The 25,413-nt window shown below is 37.4% G+C and overlaps 1 long non-coding RNA gene across 1 annotated transcript in view; it reads left to right on the plus strand.

Annotated features, from left to right (window-relative positions):
- The first annotated feature begins 6,641 nt into the window (after positions 1 to 6,641).
- The window catches only part of LOC136335106 (uncharacterized), a 63,716-nt gene continuing 44,944 nt past the window's right edge, over positions 6,642 to 25,413 (plus strand). The window contains exons 1-2 of the long non-coding RNA XR_010731268.1: positions 6,642 to 6,756; positions 7,222 to 7,352. This is a non-coding gene — a long non-coding RNA (uncharacterized lncRNA). The remainder of the gene's footprint in view (positions 6,757 to 7,221; positions 7,353 to 25,413) is intronic.

The raw sequence follows: 25,413 nt of genomic DNA on the forward strand, positions 1-25,413 counted from the left end.
TAGATTGCTTTGGGTAGTATAGATGTTTTAATGATGTTTATTCTTCCTATACATGAACATGATATATGCTTCCACTTATTTTTATCTTCCTTGATTTCTTTTATCAGTGTTTTATAATTTTCCAAGTACAAGTTCTTTATCTCCTTGGTTGAATTTACTCCTAGGCACATTATTTTTTTGTTGCAGTAGTGAAGGGGATTGTTTCTTTAATTTCTCTTTCAGACAATTTATTGTTGGTGTATAAAAATGCCACTGATTTTTATATATTAATTTGATATCATATTTTATATCCTGCCACCTCACTGAATTCATTTGTCAGGTCTAGTAGTCTTTGACTGAGACTTTAGGGTTTTCTATGTACAGTATCATGGCACCAGCAAATACTGATAGTTTTACTTCTTTTCCAATTTGGATGTCTTTTATTTCTTCTTGTCTGATTGCTGTGCTAGAACGTCCAGAACTATGTTGAATAAGAGTGGTGAAAGGGGGTAACCCTGCCTTGTTCCTGATCTTAAGGGGATTGCTTTTAATTTTTGCCTATTGAGTATGATGTTGTCTGTGTGTCAGTCATAGATGGGCTTTATCATGTTGAGATATGTTCCCCGTATTCCCACTTTTCTGAGAGTTTTGATCATAAATGGGTGCTGGATTTTATCAAATGCTTTTTCTGCCTCTATTGATGTTATCATGTCATTTTTATCCTTTTGTTTATGTGATGAATCACATTGATTGATTTGCAAACATTGTACCGGCCTTGCCTCCTCAGAATAAATCTCACTTGATCATAATGTATGATTTTTCTCAAGTATTGCTGGATCTGGTATGCTAATATTTTGTTGAGAATTTTGGCATTTAAGTTAATGAGGGATATTGGCCTATAGTTTTTTTCTTTGTAGTGTCTTTACCTGGTTTTGGAATGAGAATTATACTTGCCTCATAAAAGGAGCTTGGAAGTCTTCTCTCCTCTTGAATTTTTGAAATAGCTTGAGAAAGATAGGTGTTAGTTTCTCTTTGAATATTTGGTAAAATTTTCCTTTGAAGCCATCCATTCCAGGACTTTTGTTTTCTGGGTTTTTAAAAATAACTGTGTTTATTTCATTTGTTGTAATTGGTCTGTTTAGGTTTTCTGATTCTTCCAGATTGAGTTTTGCAAGATTATATGTTTCTAGGAATTTATCCATTTTGCCTAGTTTGTACAATCTTTTTTTATACAAATGTTCATATTTTCTTACAATCCTTTGTATTTCTGCTGTGTTCATTGTCACTTCTCCACTTTCATTTCTAATTTTATTTATTTCAGTTCTCTTTTTTTCTTGATGAGTCTGGTAAAGGTTCATCAATCTTGTTTACCTGTTCAAAAAACTAGCTCTTTGTTTCATTGATCTTCTGTATTGTTTTTTTTTAGCCTCTATATCATTTATTTCTGCTCTGCTCTTTATTATTTCCTTACTTCTCCTTCCTTTGGGCTTTATTCTTTATTTTTTCAGTCCTTTTAGATGAAGGGTTAAGTTGTTTACTTCAGCTTTTTATAGCTTCTTAAGGTATGCCTGTAATGCTATGAACTTCTCTCTCAGGGCTGCTTTTGCTGTGTCCCATAACTTTTGAGATGTTGTATGTTCATTTTCATTTGTTCCAAAAAATTTTTTTATTTCTTCCTTGATCTCGTTGTTAACCCATTTGTTATTTAATAACATACTATTTAGCCTCCAAGTGTTTGAATGGTTTTTAGTTTTTCTATTGTAGTTGATTCTAGTTTCATGCCATTGTGGTCAGAGAAGATGCTTGATATGATTTCAGTCTTCTTAAATTTATTGAGACTCGTTTTATGTCTTAACATGTGGTCTATCTTAGAGAATGTACTATGAGCACTTGAAAAGAATGTATATTCTTCTGCTTTGAGGTGAAATGTTCTGAAGATATCAATTAAATCCAGTTGATCTAGTGTGTTATTTAAGGCTGCTGTCTCTTTGTTAATTTTCTGTCTGGAGGATGTATCCATTGATGTTACTGGGGCATTAAAATCCCCTACTATTATAGTATTGCTGTTGATCTCACACTTTATGCCCATCAAAATCTGCTTTATATGTTTAGATGCTCCTATATTAGGTGCATAGATACTTACAATGGTTATATCCTCCTGTTGTATTGCTTCCTTTATCATTATGTACTGACCTTCTTTATCCCTTACAATATAAACTTTGTTTTAAAGTCTATTTTTTCAGATATAAGTATTGCTACTCCAGCTTTTTTTAAAATTTTCATTTGTGTGAAATACCTTTTTTCATCCCTTCACTTTTTATCTATGTGTATCTTTTGTTCTGAGGTGGGTCTCTTGTAGACACCATATGTATAAATCTTGTTTTCTTATCCATGCAGCTACCCTATGTCTTTTGATTGGAGCATTTAATCCATTTACATTTAAGGTTATTATTGATATGTAGTTGTTTATTGCTACTTTATTTTTTACATCTACAATCCTCTTTTTATTTATTTTTCCCCCTTTGTTATTTTTACAGCAGCCCCCTTAACATTTCTTGCAGTACTGGTTTGGGTATAATAAATTCCTTGAGTTTTTTTTTTTTTGTCTAAGAAGCTTTTTATTTCTCCTTCAATTTTAAATGATAGCTTTGCTGTATTAGAAGTCTTGGTTGTAGGTTCTTGCTTTGCATCACTTTGAATATTTATTGCCAATCTCTTTTGGCATCAAGTGTTTCTGTTAAGAAGTTAGATGTCATCCTTATGGAGGCTCTTCTGTACGTAATTAACTGCTTTTCTCTTACAGCTTTTAGTATTTTTTCTTTGTCTCTTAACTTTCACACTTTAATTATGATATGTCTTGGTGTAGGCCTCCTTGGGTTCCTCCTTAATGGAACTCTCTGTGCATCTTGAACTTGTGTGGCTTTTTCCCTCATCAATTTAGGAAAATTTTCAGCTATGATTTTTTCAAACAGGTTCTCTATTCCTGGTTAGTTTTCTTCTCCTTCAGGAACCCCTATGATGTGGATGTTGTTTCTCTTCATGTTGTCACAGAACTCTCTTAGAGTTTCCTCAGACTTTTTGAGCCTCTTTCCTTTCTGCTGCTCTGCTTTCATGCTTTCGTTTACCTTGTCCTCTAAATCGCTGATTTGATCCTCTGCTTCATTCAGCCCACTATTAATTTCTTTAGTGCAATCTTCATTTCTGATATTGTATTTGTCTTTTCTGACTGGTTCTTTTTTTATGATTTCAATGGTGTTTTTTTTTTGATGCTTGCTATGTCTTTATTTAAGTGGTCATTACGTCTGTCCATTGTTGCTCTAAGATCCTTGAGCATCCTAAAAATCATTTTTTTTTTAATTTTAGATCTAGTATTTTGGTTATTTTTATGTCATTCAGTTCTTTTTCTGGGGCTTTCTCTTGTTGATTTGTTTGGGTTGCATTTCTCTGCCTGCTTATTTTGTCTTTGTCTCTGCTGTCTGACTTTGAAAATTTTTTTTCTTTGTATTTCTCTGAAGCTGGAAATGGGGAGAGACAGTCAGACAGACTCCTGCATGCGCCCGACCGGGATCCACCCGGCATGCCCACCAGGGGGCGACGCTCTGCCCACCAGGGGGCGATGCTCTGCCCCTCCAGGGCATCGCTCTGTCGTGACCAGAGCCACTCTAGCACCTGAGGCAGAGGCCAAGGAGACATCCCCAGCGCCCGGGCCATCTTTGCTCCAATGGAGCCTCGGCTGCGGGAGGGGAAGAGAGAGACAGAGAGGAAGAAGAGGGGGAGGGGTGGAGAAGCAGATGGGCACTTCTCCTGTGTGCCCTGGCTGGGAATTGAACCCGGGACTTCTGCACGCCAGGCCAACGCTCTACCACTGAGCGAACCGGCCAGGGCCTGACTTTGAAATTTTTGTGTGGTCTTTATAAATAAGATGTCCTCGGTGGTACTGTCTTTTAGGCCATTGTTTTTCTTGTTCTAAGATTGCTTCTTGAGTGTATTATTTTCCCTCTTGTATGTGAGTAGTAGATGTAATTGGTCCTTTTGTGGGTATGATTATTTCTTCAGGCTGGCTGGCTCTAAGGGTAAACCTTGATCATGTGTATTACACACTGTACAATGTCTGTCTTGTTGGGCATTTTAATTCTCCACAATGTCTGGTGCCTGCTAGACTCTACCTTTGGGTGTGCTGCTTGTGTAGGTAGTTGAGTCTAGGGTTGGTGCTCTCTGCTACCCACTACCAGTAGTGTTTGCCCCAGTTCTTTTTGGGTTGGCATCAGCTGTTTGTAACTTGCTGTGGGCTACCAGTTGGCAGCTACTGCACTTTTTGCTGTTTATGTCTGCTTTTTCTGTGTCTGGGTACTATGGGAAGGGCCAACCTTTGTATAAGGATCAGCTTCCTCCTGCTTAGAGATGACAACAGCTCCATAAAAGCCCCAAGCTCTGTCAGATTTTTCTCCACTTTTCAGCTGTTCCTCCTCCTTTTGCAGCTGCCCGGTCTTCCCAGAGTCTTCTGTAGTGAGATGGTAGTGTGGGATCAGACTGGCCTCACTCAACCCACCCTTCTACAGGTTGCATGTTTGTTAGGTTAGGGCTGTTGAGGTTGTGAATACAAAGTTTGTGGGACCCACTACTTCAGGAGTCTCTTGGTCAGGAGGTCAGTACAGGGAATGTGGCCCCTACTTCAGAGCTTGATCCCTCAGCCACTGCTGGATACTCAAATTTTATTTCTCCCCAACAAGGTGAGCAGCAGATTCAGACCATGTGTGGCCGACAGTCCTCTCTGCAGAAGTTCTTTCAGTTGTTGAGACCCTGGGCTCAGGGAGAAAGACTGAGAGAGTCCTCTCCTGGCACTGACTATGCCCCTCCTGAAGATGGCTAGATCCCTCGACTAGATCCAACACTAGGCTCACAAGTACTCACAGTTTAAATGTCCATGTTTCAAGCTTCTTTCACTTCCCCTGTGGAATCTAGCCTAGTAGGACAGAATATCCAGCATCCAGGCCAGCTGACTGTGAAGCTCCACCCTATCCAATGCACATGAACCGCTGTGCCAGTGCTGATTACAGAGATTGGAACTCGCCTCAGTTGGGCCTGGTGCGAGTAGCTTTTCCTTATGATAACACTCTAGCAAGGGTTGTTAGGTCCTGAACCAATGCTTTCCATAGCTGACCACTGGATGTGCCATACCTAGGCCTCCCAAGCAGGAACCCGGTGCAGACAAGTGGGAGACACTTGCTGTGACTGGCCCTCAGCAACTTTCTTGGAGCCACAAGCAATTCAGAGTTTTTGGCTGCCTCTGTTGGACCCAGGTGTACATGGAAATACCAAGCTGCACTGGCTTTTACCCACTCTGTTCCTTGGGGAAAGTTCATTCAAATGGCCAAGTTTCCCTGAGTCTTGCCTCTTGCAGCCTGTCTGCTGGCTGCTTGTTGGACTCAGCTGCTGAAAAAAACCTCTGCTAGAGCCTAGAGTCTGCAGAAATTCAGCCATTAGGAAGGGTGGTGGGTGTGGCTCCTGCCCTTGGCCCCAGGTGTTAGTCTGTCCAGACTTTTTTCACAGACTTCAGTAAGGTGAGGCCCCAGGGTTCTGGTGGGTGTGGCCTCTGAGATGCAGAGATGTGTTCTGCCTGCCCATAGTTTCAACTGAGTCTCCTGTGTGGTAGACTTTGGAGAGTGTGTGGAAGGAGCTCCTGTCTCAACACCAGAAAACTGAGTCAATGTCACGCCCCCTGCTTCCTGGCTTCTCAGAATGACCCATTGCCATGACTGGGGTAGGAGAGACTGCCAAGGGAGGAGCAGCTGCTTTTCCCCAGGCTGATGCCATTCAGAGGGGACTCTCCACCCAAGAAAGATGGCAACTGCAGTACTAGAGAATGATTCAGTACAGGGGTTCTGGTGGCCATCCCCCACAATGTATCTCCCTGGGCCTCCAACTTTACACTCTCCTTCCTCAACTCCAGTCCTCTCAACTCTCCCCTGCCAGAGCCCCAGGTAAGTGGCTTTGAACAAGGTGTTCTGTGCAAGCCCTTTAAAATGGAGTCTTTTTCTGAGAGCTCTGTCTCTTTCTCACGGATAGAAACCCATCTCTTTTCACAGCTAAATGATATCTGGGCGCCTCAGCTAAATGATATCTGGGTGCCTCTTCTAGGCTCTGGGGCTCTAGGCTGGGGCTCCAGGCCTGGGGCTGACCCACACCTCTCAGGGTGAACTTCCCAGCAGTGAGAGTCCCTTTGGATCCTCAGACGCAGCTCCTGGGAGCGGGAAGCCCTTTCAGTGTCTCCATGTTTCCTACCAGTCTTGGTATGGCTTCTTCTATGATCCTTGCTTATAGACTCCTCTTAGTTAAGTCCAAAGTTGGTTTTTCAAGATGATTGTTCTTAAATTAACTTGTAATTCAATTTAGTTCTGGGAGGTGGCAGTTGGAACCTCCACCTACTCTGTCACCATCTTTCTTCTCTATAATTTTTTAAGCTCACAAAAATCATGTGGCAAAAGACTATTAAAAAGCTAATTGGGGGGTATATGGTGAAACTACTCATAATGCTTTCCTCTGGGCTTTCTGCATTCCCTCACTCCTCTTCATAAAGGGAGAGCAATGACTTAATCTGACTGGTGGGTTGAAGGGCCAAACAGAACAAAGATTAAACCTCCTTTTCTCTCTTTTCTCTTTCGGAACTAGCTGCTCACAGAAGATAGGCACACAATCTGGCCTCCTCTCTGTATTGTTTTATAATTGTGACCTTCCATGTCAGAAAGTCTTATGAAAACCAGTGCAATGAGGAACTGGGTAAGTAATTTTGTTGTTTAGTCTTAAGGAGCCCCAAAGCTTCCAGATTCAGGTCAAATTCTATAACATCAGCTCTGTAATAACAATAAAAGTAATATTTCCATCTTGAGGGTTTATTAGTGCAGCTGAGTTTAGCCTAACATAACTAATACATTTGCTTGAATTATCTTCCTGAAATAATGGTAGTTAAACTACCTCTACTTAATAATGTTTAAATTAATTCATCTGTACATTTCCACTATTTTGTTTTATTTTTTCTTTTTATTTCTCAGTCCTGTTTCTAATTCCTTTGTCCCTTTAAGCACTCATTCTAATGTGCTTTTTGTATGATCTTGAATATATATGTAGTCTTAACAAAATATAATTCAATATGTTGTGTATATTTTTAAATGTATATAAATAGCACAGATATGAAGAGATATGTAACTTTTCAATTTTTATATTTTTTCACTCAAAATAATTTAGCTACGTATATAGATCTAGAGATCTGCTTCTCTGAAAAACACTGGAACTTCTGATGGCCTTGCCCCAGTACAGCAGGGACATGCCTGAGAACAGGTGTGTGAGAAAACAGCGGGTGCTGAGCGGTGTGTCCTGTGAGTATGTATCTCCATAACAGGGTTTATGGCTCTGCTAATCGTGTACCCTTCACGTGGTGGGAAGAGAACCACTTGCAGTTCAGTCTAAACTAAATTCTAGGTGCAGGTAGTTTTTCTTTCTTTTTTTATTTTCTAAAGTTTCTTTTTGGCAAAATTGATGGGGAAAAGGAAAGGAAAATAGGCACACTAAAGTGAAAAGCAGGAACTAGATACTGTGGTAAGCTGTTGGGGTATTGGGAAAGATTCAGAAACTAAGGTTGAAAAATAATTTTTTCCCCACTTAAAGCCACTGACTGACACATAAAGGAAACTGCACAGAATATACACAATGTCTGTGGTACCCATGAGACATGAATTTGTACTATGGCTGTTTGACCAGAAGTACAAATAAAATCCTAAGACTTTGAGAGAGGATGTTTGTATTTCAAAATAACTTTTGTTTATTGAATACCTACTAGGTTCTATATATTTCTCATATATGTAATCTTTTTGTAAAGACTCTATGAGAAGGGTATAATTCTCATTCTTATTTTATAGCTGAACGAGTTGAGGATACATAGTGATGAGAGTCAAATCCAGGATTTAAAATCAGTCTGTTAGTATCTAAAATCCATGTTCACTCCAGTATGTGAAAGTACCTCTCTATTTAAAGATGAGAATTTTCAGGGATTTCTCCTTGCAGTGTTTATATTAGAGCACTGCTCGTGTGCACTTCAGTTGTGAACAGAATGGCTTAGAGACAAGAACAGTGAGAAAAGAACAGGTGGGTCAACATCAAGTTGGGGACAATAAACTTTGTACACCTGGCAAAGAATGGGAATTCAATGACTTTGGAGTAAATATTTGTTAAATGAACCACAACCAGTCCATTTATATTTTGGGATGTGTTTATGTAGACTACTTGCTACTTAACCAAAGGCAGTTTTTTCTATTATATACCTTTAGTTTTCCCAAACTAACAATTTTGTAAACCATTGGATGTCCCAAGGTAAACAAAAAAACAAACTATAAGATAAGATAATCTTCTTAGGCATTGTATAGGAGCAACACCCAAACCAGGGGTACCCAGCCAACAATGATAGCCACTGCATTATGGCTGTGGCTGAGTAGTTACCATTTATGATAGCCAAAAAGGCTTCTCCATTCTTGTAGATGACTAGGCTTTCCAGTTTCTATGTGAGTAGATGCTGGAGTGTGTTCAAAATATCTAACAGCCACAATGTTCTTTTCATTTATTATTTTGTCTACTTTTCTTCTCATTATTCTTTCTTAATACTTTGATCTCTGTTCCCCCTTTTAGGATTTCTTTCTTATTATTATTTCAGTACTTAGAAAATTAATGCTAAATTTTACCAAATGCATTACTTAAGGGGGGTTTAAAAGATATTCCAATTCTACAAAGGGAGCATGATCATTATGCGCTGGAACCATTAGGCATGTAAATAGAGTATTTAATCAAATTACATGTTGAATACTAATACAAGCATATGGATATAATATCTGAGAAAGAAAGAAAATTAAAGATAAGATATTCTAGATTGTATCCCTCTGGTGAAAATGTAATGGTTTTTTTCTTTTCTAAACAATTTTCCCCTCAGCAAAGCTTTTTGCAGACCATTTTCTAATACCAGAGGAGGCAAAGAACTGTCTGAAAGTGGGCTGTTTGGTCTGTTCTCTTTAAATGGAACAGGGAACCTACAGAGACTATTTCATTGAAAGTTAAGCTTTATGTGAATTGCAAAAATGTCTCATATTAGCCAGAAAAAAAAGTTGCAGACCTGCGTGCAGCCAATGTTTGTATACTTCAGTGCCAAATATTAGATGCTTAACTTTCTTAACTTTCAATTAAGTATGAAGTACAGGTTAGTTACAAGATACGCAATTAAGATCCCAGATCATTTTAAAAAATACTGTTTTGGGGTCATGTTTTATATCAAAATATAAATATGATATAATTTATTAATTGATAAATTTATCTCTATTCATTTTTTCTACTTGGGAAAAATAGAAAATGATTTGTATATACTTTGTGGGGAAGATGAAAAAGGCAAAAGTTGTAGTAAAGTTTTGCATCAAAAGTAGAAAACAAATATATTGCTTAACCTTCTCTTATCTTTTTTATTCTACTGCTTTTTGATACTTATTTGAACTGAGAGAGGGCATATAGTTAAAAAGTCAGAAAACATATTAAGAACTTTAAAATCAAGTGATGCTATTCAAAATAGCATCCATTTTTTTCTTATAACAAATCCAGAATTACTTACAGAGAAATTTATGATACATCAGCCATGCCAATGTATCAAAAGAATGATGTTTAAAGAAAAAATATCACAAAAATACTCAATAGATATTCAATAAATATTTGTTAACTAAAGAAAAATGAGCAATAGACTGCCTTCATTACATAACTACATAAAAGTTCCAGTTGTTTTAGAAACTACTAATAAAACTTAGGTATCCTCCTGAACAGTTGGTATTATATATGAGTGATACATGATTGTTTGACATTCATGTATCATGGCTTTTTCCTATTTAAACAAATTGCACTCAATTCACAATCCTTTCACAGTGGTTGTGCTGGGAGCAGAGTGCTGGTAAAAATGGTAATCTATGTATATTTTGGATATTAAGTCCTTATCTGAGCTGTTGTTAGAAAATATCATCTCCCAATTAGTTGGCTGTCTGTTTTGTTGTCAGTTTCTCTTGCTGTGCAGAAGCTTCTTAGTCAGATGTGGTCCTATTCAATTATCTTTGCCTTCATTTCCCTTGCCATTGAAGTAAATTCATAAAGTGCTCTTTATGGCCAAGGTCCATGAGTTTAGTACTTATGTTTTCTTCTATATGATTTATTGCTTCAGGTCTTATATTTAGGTCTTTCATCCATTTTGAATTAATTTTATTACAAGGGGACAAACTGTAGTCAAGTTTTATTCTTTTGCATGTGGTTTTTCCAGTTTTTCCAGCACCATTTGTGGAAGAGGTTTTTTCTTCTCCATTGTGTGTTGTTGGCCCCTTTATCAAAAATTGACCATATATGTGTGGTTTTATTCTGGACTTTCTATTCTGTTCCATTGATCTGAGTGTCGATTTTTCTGCTAATACCATGCTGTTTTGATTATTGTGGCTCTATAATATAATTTGAAGTCAGGTATTGTAATGCTCTCAGCTTCGTTCTTTTTCCTTAGGATTGCTTTGGCTATTCAGGTTTTTTTTTTTTTTCAGGAACAGAGAGAGAGTCAGAGAAAGGGATAGACAGGGACAGACAGACAGGAACGGAGAGAGATGAGAAGCATCAATCATCAGTTTTTCCTTGTGAGACCTTAATTGTTCATTGATTGCTTTCTTATTTGTGCCTTGACTGTGAGACTTCAGCAGACCGAGTAACCCCTTGCTCAAGCCAGCAACCTTGGGTCCAAGCTGGTAAGCTTTTGCTCAAACCAGATGAGCCCGCGCTCAAGCTGGTGACCTCGGGGTCTTGAACTTGGTTCCTCTGCATCCCAGTCTGATGCTCTATCTACTGTGCCACTGCCTGGTCAGGCTATTCAGGGATTTTTATAGTTCCATATAAACCTGATAATTTTCTGTTCCATTTCTTTAAAAAATGACATTAGAATTTTGATGGAAATTGCATTAAATTTGTATATCACTTTGGGTAATATAGTCATTTTGACTATATTTATTCTTCCTATCCAAGAACAAGAAATATTTTTCCATTTCATTGTATCTTTTTCTATTTCCCTTAACAAAGCTTTATAATTTTCATTATATAGGTCCTTTACATTCTTTGTTATGTTTATTCCTAGGTATTTTTTTTGTTGCAACCATGAAGGGGATTATTTTTTTGAGTTCATTTTCTGATGTTTCATTGTTGGCATATAGGAAGGCTATGGACTTTTGTATATTAATTTTGTATCCTGCGACCTTACTGTACTGGTTTACTGTTTCTAGTAGTCTTTTTGTGGAGTCTTTGGGGTTTTCAATGTATAGGATCATATCATCTGCAAAAAGTGAAACCTTTACTTCTTCTTTTCCAATATGAATGTTTTTTATTTCTTTCTCTTGTCTGATTGCTCTGGCTAGAACTTTCAGCACTATGCTGAATAAGAGTAGAGAGAGTGGACAACCTGTCTTGTTCCTGATTTTAGGGGAAAAGTCCTCAGTTTTATGCCATTTAATATGATATTAGCTGATGGTTTATCATAAATGGCCTTTATTATGTTGAGATATTTTTCTTCTATACTCATTTTGTTGAGTGTTTTAAACATAAAATGGTACAAAGAATGCATAAAACTCAACAACAAACAAACAATCCAATAAAAAAATGGGAAGATGACATTAACAGACACTTCTCCCAGGACGAAAACAAATGGCCAACAGATATATGAAAAGATGCTCATCTTCATTAGCTATTAGAGAAATGCAAATCAAAACTACAATGAGATACCACCTCACATCTATTAGATTAGCTGTTATCAACAAGACAGGTAATAACAAGTGTTGGAGAGCCTGTGGAGAAAAAGGAAGCCTCATCTACTGTTGGTGGGAATGTAAAGTAGTACAACCATTATGGAAGAAAGTATGGTGGTTCCTCAAAAAATTAAGAATAGAACTACCTTATGACCCAGCAATTCCTCTACTGGGTATATACCCCCAAAACTCAAACACACTGGTACGTAAAGACACATGTAGCCCCATGTTCATTGCAGTATTGTTCACAGTGGCCAAGACAGTCATGGAAACAACCAAAAAGCCCTTTAATAGATGACTGGATAAAGAAGATGTGGCACATATACACTATGGAATACTACTCAGCCATAAGAAATGATGACATCAGATCATTTACAACAAAATGAATGAACCTTGATAACATTATACTGAGTGAAATAAGTAAATCAGAAAAAACTAAGAACTATACGATTCCAAACATAGGTGGGACATAAAAATGAGACTCAGGGACATGGACAAGAATGTGGTGGTTACGGGGGGCTGGGGAGGAAAGGAGGAGAGGGAGGAGGCTGAGGAGATGAGGGGCACAAAGAAAACCAGATAGAAGGTGACGGAAGACAATTTGACTTTGGGTGATGGGCATGTAACATAATCAAATGTCAAAGTAACCTGGAGATGTTTTCTCTGAACATATGTACCCTGATTGATCAATGTAACCCCATTATATTTAATAATAAAGGAAAAAAAAAAGAAAAAAAACCAGAATGGTAATCTAATCATCTGGGAATTAAATCTATGTACCTTATTTAAGATTGTTGCAGTGGGGTTAGAGAGAGAGCTATGGATACAAATGATTTTGGAGCTGGAATGGCTAGATTTTGGTGCATAGGCAAAAGTAGTTGCCTCAGGAAGATTGTTCAGGTTTCTGGTTTATGCAACTGAATGGATAAATTAAAAACAGAATACACAGCAGGGGCAAGGTTTGGCATCAGGGAAGTAGAGTTCTGTTTTAAACAAGATGACCCTGACAAGCAATCATCTATATTTTCTTATTTTTCTTTAAACTTATTTGAGAATTATTCTGGCTGAACTTGAATAATTTGTATTTTTTTTTTTTCTGAAGCTGGAAACAGGGAGGCAGTCAGACTCCTGCATGTGCACGACCAGGATCCACCCAGCACGCCCACCAGGGGGTGATGCTCTGCCCATCCGGGGCATCACTCTGTCGAGACCAGAACCACTCTAGCGCCTGAGGCAGAGGCCAAGGAGCCATCCCCAGTGCCCGGGCAAACTTTGCTCCAGTGGAGCCTCGGCTGCAGGAGGGGAAGAGAGAGACAGAGAGGAAGGAGAGGGGGAGGGGTGGAGAAGCAGATGGGCGCCTCTCCTGTGTGCCCTGGCCGGGAATCGAACCCGGGACTTCCACACACCAGGCCGACGCTCTACCACTGAGCCAACCGGCCAGGGCCTGAACTTGAATAATTTGTAGGTGTTGCTTTGTTGGTTACTCTTAAGAAAGTTCCGTTAATATAATTGTCTTTTCAACTAGATTGTAAACTACTTGAAGATCCAGTGTTGTATTCTTCATAATAAGTACTCTCCTGCAAAATGTTCTTGCTCTATTTGATAACAAAATTTCAGCCCTGGCAAAACTCAACTACCAGTTTCCCCATGCATGCATTGCTTCAACTAAAAACTATTGAAGAAAAACACACATCTTTAAGTCAGCTCTCACTTTATCTGGGCCCTTAAACCTGGCAATTCCATCCTTTTGTGCTCAAAAAAGATTATTTTGTAGCTGCACACCTTCTTCATTCTTCTTAAATCTCCATTCTCTTTGGATTTTAGACGTTGCTGCATATTGTATAGAAACAGTAGAGAAAGTTCATAGTAAAACAATTTTACTATTTATTTATTGCAACCCTCCTTTTTTCTTTCTGAGATAGTATAAGGGATCCCATCCCCTAAGAAAGATGAAATCTTCTGTGTGTGCTCTGAGTCCCATCCTCTCTCATCTTTTCTAAGACCTTTCTCAAGTAGTTACATTTCTCTTTTCTTTAACCTTTGTTATCATTTTTAGCGTTTAAAAATGGTTTTGAGTCTCTCATTCTTTAAAACAAACAAAAAAACCAAATAAGTGATCAATCTAATTTTTTCTTGAACTTATCCCTCTTTCTGTAATATTCTTTATAGTCGAGATTCTCAAAAAAAGCAGTCTACATATGCTGTCTCCAGCACCTCATCCCTTATTCACTCTTTTTTTTTTTTTTTGTATTTTTCTGAAGTTGGAAATGGGGAGGCAGTCAGACAGAGTCCTGCATGTGCCCGACTGGGATCCACCTGGCACACCCACCAGGGAGCGATTCTCTGACCATCTGGGGCATCACTCTGTTGCAACCAGAGCCATTCTAGCGCCTGAGTCAGAGAACACAGAGCCATCCTCAGCGCCCGGGCCAACTTTGCTCCAATGGAGCCTTGGCTGCAGGAGGGGAAGAGAGAGACAGAGGAAGGAGAGGGGGAGGGGTAGAGAAGCAGATGGGCACTTCTCCTGTGTGCCCTGGCCGGGAATCTAACCCGGGTCCCCCGCACGCCAGGCTGATGCTCTACCGCTGAGCCAACTGGCCAGGGCCCAGTGTATCATTTTCAGTCATCGAAATACTTAATCTCTTGTTGACATGTTCTGTAATTTCCTATTTTTGGAATACTCTCTTTTCTTGGTTTCTTTGACACTATGTTATCCTGATTTTGCTTTTACCTTTTTGGTCATTCTTTTAAAAAATATTTTTGCCTACAAATTTGTCTTATTTTGACATCTGAGTTTCTGCTGCACTTTTTGCCAACTCAACATACTCTTCCTAAAAATGCTCACAGATCTGAAGACATTATATAACATCTATTTATTGATGATTTCAAAATATAATCTTCTACCCAGGTCCTTTTCTGAGGGTCCAAATTCTGTGCACATCCAACTGTCAACTTGACTACTCTACTTCCGTGTCTCACAGGTAGTCCAGATTTGTTGTCTGCCCTTCAGCTTTGCTCCTCCATCATTGTCTCCCAATTTAGCAAATGAAGCTTTAATTGCTCATTTACTCATGTTGTGAGTTATCCTACACATCAGCCTATTACTTAACCTCCTACATTGATTGCATCACCCAGTACTGTTGATTTATTTTCAAAATATATTTTTAATATATGTTTTTCTTCCCAATTCTCTGACTTGGTCCTAAGCAATGACTATAATCCGAGTTATTACAATTGCTCTTGTATAGTCAGTCCCTCAGCTTCCATTTTTCTCTCCTATAATTCATTATCTGCCTAGCAACCAAAGAGGCCTTTTAAAATACAAATATGATTATATCACTTCAAATGAACCAAACTCCATTAGATTCTCATTGCATTTAGAATAAAACCCACTATCATTAATATGCCCAAATAGAGCATACGAGCTCCACCTCTCTCTCCCCCATCAGTCTAATCTTCTGCTGAACTCTCAGTCCCTGCCAGCCTCTCACTCACCCATCACTCTGGCCTTTCTGTTCTGCAAACACTCTGGACCTCTTTTTCAGTTCAAAGACTTCACATGTCTTGTTATCTTTGCTTGCTTTCCTCCTTTCTCTTTATCAGGCTAGAACCTACTCATTCCACAAGACGCCTCTTGTGCCTTCTCCAGGAAACTATTCTTGAATTCCCAGATTAGGCAGAACCCCTATGTTATTTACTCCCACAGGACCTTGTGTATCTTAATAAAAATAGCTGTGAAAGTATTCACGTAGGTAATAATGGTTTAGTGTCTTTCTCCACAGAGATCCATTTGGGGCCCAAATGCTAAAGTCTGGAAAAATTTCCCCCAACCCAGACTTTAACATTTTTGGAAACATTCTAAGTTTTTATAATTTTAATATTTTTGGATGTAGGGAATACAGGTGATTTTCAGTCTTTGAGGTTTCTGTGTTTTCTACATTTTCCTTCTGAAACCTCATTACCTTTATCATCAGAAAAAAATTAGTTATTTGTACTGTATTAAAATATATGCTTATATCATATCTTTTATCTTATTGCCTTCAGCTTTCTTAAGCCTTTGAAAAAATCCATTAAAAAATACGATGCAACTTACTCCAGTACAGAACATCTTTGTGTTCAATGATCAGCTGCAAGGAGAGGCTATACCAGCTCAAATATCTATAATTCTATATGATGCTGTGGACCATAGAGTACGGTCTGTGACACTGATCCAACTAACAGGAGAATTAGTCAGGGTCAGTGAGCAAAGACACTTTGCTCAAATATATTCAGTAAACTGCTCACTGGAATATGACAAATATTCCTTATCTTTGGGAAATGTATGACTTATTTATTAATATAAATTCTTTGAGAAAAAGATACAGGTAACAGGCTGTGGAAATCTTCAGCTGTTTCATTCTTTTACAGTACAGTGTTTAAACATTTAAAAAGAAAACCCTAATTTGCAAAAAGTTACATTGACATTGTAATTTTTGCATATTTAATAAACCATAGCTACTTTAATAGAATTTTTCATGAATGCTACCCTTTTTATTCTTGCATACATCTTAGATTTAATTTGGCATGGGATGCATCAACCTTGGCTTTTAGAAACAAGGTTAAAATCTGTAGTGCATGAAAACAAGCTTTTCTAAACACTGTTTTTTCATTTGCTACACATTCTATGCCAGCTTTGAAGAGAACACAAAGAATGAGAATTAACCTTTTTTTTAGCTTGACAAAAAAATTATTAAAGTAGTTGCAAATACATATTTTTTTGAATAGAGAGAATAGCATTCTTAAAGTGCCAACAAGATAGGACTTGTCATTTTGTAAAGCAAAACAGCAATTGTGAAGGTTTTACCTAATTTTTTTTTTTTTTGATGGTGGGCCATTCTGTTTATTGGTGTCTCACCAAGACAGGCAAGCCACAGAGAAGCCAAGGGAAAAGCAGAAAATCAGCTTTTCCCATGAAGGGCAAGGGATCAGGGAGGCCCCTGCAATGGTGATAGCAGAAACCGAAGGTTTTACCTGTTTTGAGTAATGTGTTGTTGTTTAACACATATAGTCTTCTGATTTTTGTTTGGTTTTGCTTTTCAGTAGTGATTCCAGCTGGCCTCATTATTATAATAAAAAATATACTATTTAGATTGATATCCAAAACTTTTAATGCTATTGTGAAAAATTTCAGATGCATATTAAAGCAATCTTTTTGGTTGAATTTAAGATATTAAACAATCTACTGCTCTAAGTGATATTCATATTATGACCACATTTTTTTTCTGTTAGAAAAGAAAGTAAATTGTTTGCACTTATGATGATATATGGTATATACATTATACCCATTTGCAGGAAACTCATTAATAAAATTAGCTTTCTTTGAAATACTTGCATTATGATTCACTTGAAAATTACAACATTGATGAAGCTAGAAAAGTTTAATAAATTTATGTAATGAGGACTTTTTGTTGCATGTAATATAATCAGACTTAAGAGAAAACAAAGTTTATTAACTCATAACTGAAAATTTGAGGCAAAGGTCAGGCTTTATTTGAGAGCTAAAATAAGGTCCTCAAGATCTAGTTATTTATTTGTTTAGCACGTGTGTGTGTGTGTGTGTGTGTGTGTGTGTGTCGTGCGTTTAGGGGAGAGAGAGAGAGGGAGGGAATAAGGAAGGTCAGAGACACAGAAAGGGAAAGAGATGAGAAGCATCAATTCTTTGTTGCAGCACCTTAGTTGTTTATTGAATGCTTTCTTATATGTGCCTTTACTGGGGGCTCCAGCTGAACTAGTGACCTCTTGGTCAAGCCAGTGACCTCTGGGAGCAAGCCAGCGACCATAGGGTCATGTCTATAGTCTCATGCTCAAGCCAGCAACCCTGTGCTCAAGATGGGGAGCCCGTGCTCAAGCCAGATGAGCCCATGCTTAAGCCAGCGACCTTGGGGCTTTGAACCTCCTCAGCATTCCAGGCTGATGACCTATTCACTGTGTCACTGCCTGGTCAGGTAGGTCCTCAAGATTTAATATCTCTTTACATCTCAGCTTTCCTCCTTCCTTCCTTTCCTGAGCATCAGCTTAGTTTCAGGCACCACTGCACCCTCCTTCACTCTCCTTTTTCATGGCAAAAATTTTTATTTCCTAAAATTATAATAAAAGATCCTTGGGATTGAGTTGTTTTTGGCCCTGATAGCTGTAGCTTTGTTCTCTAAATTAAATCCTGTTTAAAAAAAAAAATCATCTATTCATCTGGTATGATGCTTTGATGGGCAGGACCTGAGACACATGCAAGCCCAAGTCAACAGTGAGATCCACTCACCTGCTCTATATGGACTGAGAATAGGGAGAAACAAGAGATCTTGCATAACAATTATTGTTATATGAATACCGGAGATTTGACATGGACAGGGAAGAATGATAGATACCTATGAAAACTTTATAAACTTTTCTGCAAACAGAGGTAATTTTTTTTATCTATCTTCTATCTATTTTTTTTATATAAATTTTTATTAACGTTGATGGGATGACATTAATAATTCAGGGTACATATATTCAAAGAAAACATGTCTAGGTTATCTTGTCATTAAATTATATTGCATACCCCTCACCCAGAGTCAGATTGTCCTCCGTCACCCTCTGTCTAGTTTTCTCTGTGCCCCTCCCCCTCCCCCTAACTCTCTCCCTTCCTCCCTCCTGCGTCCTCCCTCCCCCCACCCCTGGTAACCACCACTCTCTTGTCCATGTCTCTTAGTCTCGTTTTTATGTTCCACCAATGTATGGAATCATGTAGTTCTTGTTTTTTTCTGATTTACTTATTTCACTCCGTATAATGTTATCAAGATCCCACCATTTTGCTGTAAATGATCTGATGTCATCATTTCTTATGGCTGAGTAGTATTCCATAGTGTATATGTGCCACATCTTCTTTATCCAGTCTTCTATTGAAGGGTTTTTTGGTTGTTTCCATGTCTTGGCCACTGTGAACAGTGCTGCAATGAACATGGGGCTACATGTGTCTTTACGTATCAATGTTTCTGAGGTTTTGGGGTATATACCCAGTAGAGGGATTGCTGGGTCATAAGGTAGTTCTATTTGCAGTTTTTTGAGGAACCACCATACTTTCCTCCATAATGGTTGTACTACTTTACATTCCCACCAACAGTGTATGAGGGTTCCTTTTTCTCCACAGCCTCTCCAACATTTGCTATTACCCATCTTGTTGATAATAGCTAATCTAACAGGGGTGAGGTGGTATCTCATTGTAGTTTTGATTTGCATTTCTCTAATAGCTAATGAAGCTGAGCATCTTCTCATATATCTGTTGGCCATTTGTATTTCTTCCTGGGAGAAGTGTCTGTTCATGTCCTCTTCCCATTTTTTTATTGGATTGTTTGTTTGTTTGTTGTTGAGTTTTATGAGTTCTTTGTAAATTTTGGATATTAGGCCCTTATCTGAGCTGTTGTTTGAAAATATCATTTCCCATTTGTTGGCTGTCTGTTTATTTTGATATCAGTTTCTCTTGCTGAGCAAACCCTTTTTATTCTGATGTAGTCCCATTCATTTATCTTTGCCTTCACTTCTCTTGCCATTGGGGTCAAGTTCATAAAATGTTCTTTAAAACCCAGGTCCATGAGTTTAGTGCCTATGTCTCCTTCTATGTACTTTATTGTTTCAGATCTTATATTTAGGTGTTTGATCCATTTTGAATTAATTTTAGTACACAGGGACAGGCTGTAGTCGAGTTTCATTCTTTTGCATGTGGCTTTCCAGTTTTCCCAACACCATTTGTTGAAGAGGCTTTCTTTTCTCCATTTTGTGTTGTTGGCCCCTTTATCAAAGATTATTTGACCATATATATGTGGTTTTATTTCTGGGCTTTCTATTCTGTTCCATTGGTCTGAGTGTCTATTTTTCTGCCAATACCATACAGTTTTGATTATTGTGGCCCTATAATATAGTTTAAAGTCAGGTATTGTAATGCCCCCAGCTTCATTCTTTTTCCTTAGGATTGCTTTGGCTATTCGGGGTTTTTTATAGTTCCATATAAATCTGATGATTTTTTGTTCCATTTCTTTAAAAAATGTCATAGGAATTTTGATGGGAATTGCATTAAATTTATATATTTCTTTGGGTAATATGGCCATTTTAATTATATTTATTCTTCCTATCCAAGAACAAGGAATATTTTTCCATCTCATTGTGTCTTTTTCTATTTCTCTTAGCAATGCCTTGTAGTTTTCGTTATATAGGTCCTTTACATCCTTTGTTATGTTTATTCCTAGGTATTTTATTTTTTTTTTGTTGCAATCGTGAAGGGGATTATTTTTTTGAGTTCGTTTTCTAATATTTCATTGTTGGCATATAGAAAGGCTATGGACTTTTGTATGTTAATTTTGTATCCTGCGACCTTACTATATTGGTTTATTGTTTCTAGTAATCTTTTTGTGGAGTCCTTTGGGTTTTCGATGTATAGGATCATATCATCAGCAAAAAGTGATACCTTTACTTCTTCTTTTCCAATATGGATGCCTTTTATTTCTTTGTCTTGTCTGATTGCTCTGGCCAGAACTTCTAGCACCATGTTAAATAAGAGTGGAGAGAGTGGACAACCCTGTCGTGTTCCTGATTTAAGGTGGAAAGTCCTCAGTTTTACGCCATTTAATATGGTGTTGGCTGATGGTTTATCATATATGGCCTTTATCATGTTGAGATATTTTCCTTCTATACCCATTTTGTTGAGAGTCTTAAACATAAAATTGTGTTGTATTTTATCGAAAGCCTTTTCTGTGTCTATTGATAAGATCATGTGGTTTTTGTTCTTTGTTTTGTTGATATGGTGTATTACGTTAACCGTTTTACGTATGTTGAACCATCCTTGAGATTCTGGGATGAATCCCACTTGATCATGATGTATTATTTTTTTAATATGTTGTTGTATTCGATTTGCCAGTATTTTGTTTAGTATTTTAGCATCTGTATTCATTAGAGATATTGGTCTGTAGTTTTCTTTCTTTGTGCCATCCTTGCCAGGTTTTGGTATGAGGGTTATGTTGGCCTCATAAAATGTGTTTGGAAGTATTGCTTCTTCTTCAATTTTTTTGGAAGACTTTGAGTAGAATAGGAACCAAGTCTTCTTTGAATGTTTGATAGAATTCACTAGTATAACCGTCTGGGCCTGGACTTTTATTTTTGGGGAGGTTTTTACTAGTTTTTTCTATTTCTTCCCTGCTGATTGGTCTGTTTAGTCTTTCTGCTTCTTCATGACTCAGTTTAGGAAGGTTGTATTGTTCTAGGAATTTATCCATTTCTTCTAGATTGTTGTATTTGGTGGCATATAGTTTTTCATAGTATTCTACAATAATTCTTTGTATATCTACGATGTCTGTGGTGATTTCTCCTATTTCATTTTGGATTTTATTTATTTGAGTCCTGTGTCTTTTTTCCTTGGTGAGTCTTGCCAAGGGTTTGTCGATTTTGTTGATCTTTTCAAAGAACCAGCTCCTTGTTTTATTGATTTTTTCTATAGTTTTTCTGTTCTCTATTTTGTTTATTTCTGCTCTGATTTTTATTATCTCCTTTCTTCGGCTGGTTTTGTGTTGTCTTTGTTCTTCTTTTTCTAGTTCCTTAAGGTGTGAAGTTAAGTGGTTTACTTCGGCTTTCTCTTGTTTGTTCATATAGGCCTGAAGTGATATGAACTTTCCTCTTATTACTGCTTTTGCTTCATCCCAGAGATTCTGATATGTCGTATTTTCATTTTCATTTGTCTGTATATATCTTTTGATCTCTGCGCTTATTTCTTCTTTGACCCATTCATTTTTTAGAAGTATGTTGTTTAGTTTCCACAATTTTGTGGGTTTTCTCCCTCTTTTTTACAGTTGAATTGTAGTTTAGAGGCTTTATGATCAGAGAATATACTTGGTACAATTTCAATTTTTCTAAATTTGCTGATATTGTCTTTGTGGCCCAACATATGGTCAATTCTTCAGAATGTTCCATGTACACTAGAGAAAAATGTATACTCTGTCGCTTTGGGATGAAGTGTCCTGTAGATGTTTATCATATCCACGTGTTCCAGTATTTCATTTAAGGCCACTATATCTTTATTGATTCTCTGTTTGGATGACCGATCTAGAGCCGTCAGTGGTGTATTGAGTTCTCCAAGTATGATTATATTTTTGTCGGTTTTTGTTTTAAGGTCAATAAGTAGCTGTCTTATATATTTTGGTGCTCCTTGGTTTGGTGCATATATATTAAGGATTGTTATGTCTTCTTGATTCAGTGTCCCCTTAATCATTATGAAATGACCCTTTTTGTCTCTGAGTACTTTTTCTGTCTTGTAGTCAGCATTATCAGATATGAGTATTGCTACACCTGCTTTTTTTTGGGTGTTGTTTGCTTGGAGTATTGTTTTCCAGCCTTTCACTTTGAATTTGTTTTTATCCTTGATGCTTAGATGAGTTTCTTGTAGGCAGCATACAGTTGGATTTTCTTTTTTAATCCATTCTGCTACTCTGTGTCTTTTTATTGGTAAGTTTAATCCATTTACATTTAGTGTAATTATTGACACTTGTGGGTTCCCTATTGCCATTTTATAAATTGCTTTCTGTTAGTTTTTTATCTTGTTTGATTCTTCTCTTTTGTTTTTCTATTGTTTGTTTTTGTTTGTTTGTATTCCATACTTCTGTCTTCTGTTGCTACCTTTTTTAAGTCAAGTGTTCTTGTGGTGGTTTTTTCAAGGGTGGTTACCATTAAGTAATGAAAAGGGTATCTACCATAGTCATTGTAGTACCCTTTCCTATGAGTATTTCTATGCTTCATCATCCTTTGCTACTGTTAATCTTCATCTTTTCTCCCCCTCTTTTTTTTTCTTTTGTTGTCACAGTTTAAATTTGGTTTTATTGTTTTCTTGGTGGAGCTGTTACTTGTGGTTTTGTTTTCTTTTGTTCTTTGAATCTGGTTGGAAAACACCCTTTAGTATTTCCTGGAGTGGGGGCTTTCTGATGATAAATTATCTCATCTTTTCTGTATTTGTGAATGTTTTTATATCTCCTTCGTACTTGAAGGATAGCTTTGATGCGTATAGTATTCTTGGCTGAAAGTTTCTCTCTTTCAGGGCTTTGAATATTGGGGTCCACTCTCTTCTAGCTTGTAGAGTTTCTGCTGAGAAATCTGATGATAATCTAATAGGTCTTCCTTTATATGTTGTATTCTTCTTTTCCCTGGCTGCCTTGAGAATTTTTTCTTTGTCATTGGTTTGTGTCATCTTCATTATGATGTGCCTTGGAGTGGGTTTGTTGGGGTTAAGAAAACTCGGTGTTCTGTTTGCTTCTTGAATTTGAGGCTTTAGTTCCTTCCACAGGCTTGGGAAGTTCTCATCTATTATTTGTTTGAGTATATTCTCCATTCCATTTTCTTTCTCTTCTCCCTCTGATATACCTATTATTCTTATGTTATTCTTTCTGATGGAGTCAGACAATTCCTGTTGGGCTTTCTCGTTCTTTATTATTTTTATGTCTCTTTCTTCTTCTCTCTGTTGTGCCTCAAGTTGCTTGTCTTCTATTTCACTAATCCTATCTTCTATCTGGGCAGTTCTATTAGCTTGTTATTTCATTTTTCAGTTCGTGAATTGAGTTTTTCATCTCTGTTTGATTTGTTTTTATAGTTTCAATTTCCTTGGTAATGTATTCTTTGTGATCATTGAGTTGTTTTCTGATCTTCCTAAATTGCCTTTCTGTGTTTTCTTGTATATCTCTGAGTATTTTTAAGATTTCTATTTTAAATTCTTTGTCATTTGGCTCCAAGGCTTCCAATATGTTAAATCTTTTCTTCATAGATTTTTCCACATCTATTTGTGTTACCTCTCTATGTTTTGTATCCATAATATTTGATTTCCTTTTTCTTATTGGCATCTGAAGGTGGTCTCGTTGATAGTGTTAATTAGAATTAAAAAATAATTAAAAGGGGGAAAAAAAAGAAAAAAAAAAGGGAAAACACTCCACACACAAAAAAAGTAATGATTTATTATTTTCCCCTTTTTTCTTTCTTCTCCTCCCCTCCTCTCACCTCTTTAGGGAAATATTGTGATGACCTGTGAATTATATTATGCTAAATGGAACAAAAACTGACTATAACAGAGGGCCTGAGTTGGGGTGAAGAGTTCAAGGAACAAAAAAGGGAGTAGGGACCTACTAAATGCAAAAAAAAAAAACAAACAAACCAACAACAACAACAAAAAAAGGGAGAATATCTTAGAGAAGCATAAAATGATTTGCTTGTAAGTGATGGTCGACTAAGAGATATAATGAGAGGGATAAGAGGGAAACAGAAAAAAGGAGGGAAAAATAATAATATTTAAAGAAGAAAAAAAAATAAAAATAATAAGTAAAAATCTGTTGTATTAAGTGGAGTGAAGACTAAATACAATGGAGACTTTGGGTTGGGAGGAATGCTAGTGAGTTAAAAAGCAATGTAAAAAGTACCCAAAATGCCACAAAAACAAATAAATAAAGAAAACTAAGAACAAAAGCAGAAAAGAAAAAAAAAAGAACAAACAACAACAAAAAAACCAACAGAAAAAAACTTGAGTCCCAAATTAAATAATTTGTTTGTGATTGAGGATTAACTGGGAGGAAAAGTAAAAGGAGAAAAGAAGAAACGAATAGAAAGGAAAAAATAAAAAAAGAGAGAAACAAAGGAAGAAAGAAAGGAAAGGGAAAAAAAACAAAAAAAAAACAAAAAGAAAACAAAAGGGGAGAGAGTGAGAATTAAGGGTTTTGGAGTGTAACCCTAAAGGATAGTAAGGATGAAGAAAAGAAATAAAATGTAACACTCATGGGTAGTGTAGTTCAAGAAAAGGGTAGCATAAGATGGGCAGAGAATAAAAGGACTGAGGTGGAGGAAATACAAATAATATTAAAGGCAATAAGTAAGAAGAAAGAAACAACAACAACAAAGAATTAGTGGAACAAGTTATAAAGTCTGTGGATTTTTCCTGATTTTGAGAGGTTAACTTCTTCCTTTTTCTTTTCTCTCCCTCTTCCTGGTCGGTGACTCTGTACCCCAGGTTCTGCCCCTGTGTCACGCTTAGGTAGGGATTTGCAGTAGATGGGATTCTATGGCAATGTCATATAATTGACTTTAGTCTCGCTGGTAGTCAAGGCTTGTTGGCGTTTGCAGAGTCCAACAATGAGAGAGTTTGCTTTCCTGGAGTCTCTCCCCTAGTCTCCCCTTCCTGAATTAGCAGCCTGGTGATCCAGCTATGAGGCTGCCACTGCTTCTGTTTGGGGAGTAAGAGGCTCAAAGAGCTGGGAAATCCCCACTCTATCCTCACTCAGTGCAAGGCTCTGGGTAAGGCTCTGGCAGTCAGAGCCTCCAGCGTAATCAGGTGAGGCCGGGAGTCAATTGTTGTCAAGGTGACTGTTCAGCGCCTTCCATTCAGTTGGACCACTCAACCCAGGCTTTCCACACTTTGTAGCCTGTTTTGGCTGGGAAGAAGATGCACTATTCGCTGCTTGCTGTATAGATCTTAATATCTGCCAAGTCCCTCTTGTTAGGTATATCCGTGAATATGGAGCCTCTGTCAATCAGAAGTTGCCCCCGCCCCTTTAGCGAACGG

Source organism: Saccopteryx bilineata, chromosome 4 (assembly GCF_036850765.1).
Source record: "Saccopteryx bilineata isolate mSacBil1 chromosome 4, mSacBil1_pri_phased_curated, whole genome shotgun sequence".
Classification (NCBI taxonomy): Eukaryota; Metazoa; Chordata; class Mammalia; order Chiroptera; family Emballonuridae; genus Saccopteryx; species Saccopteryx bilineata.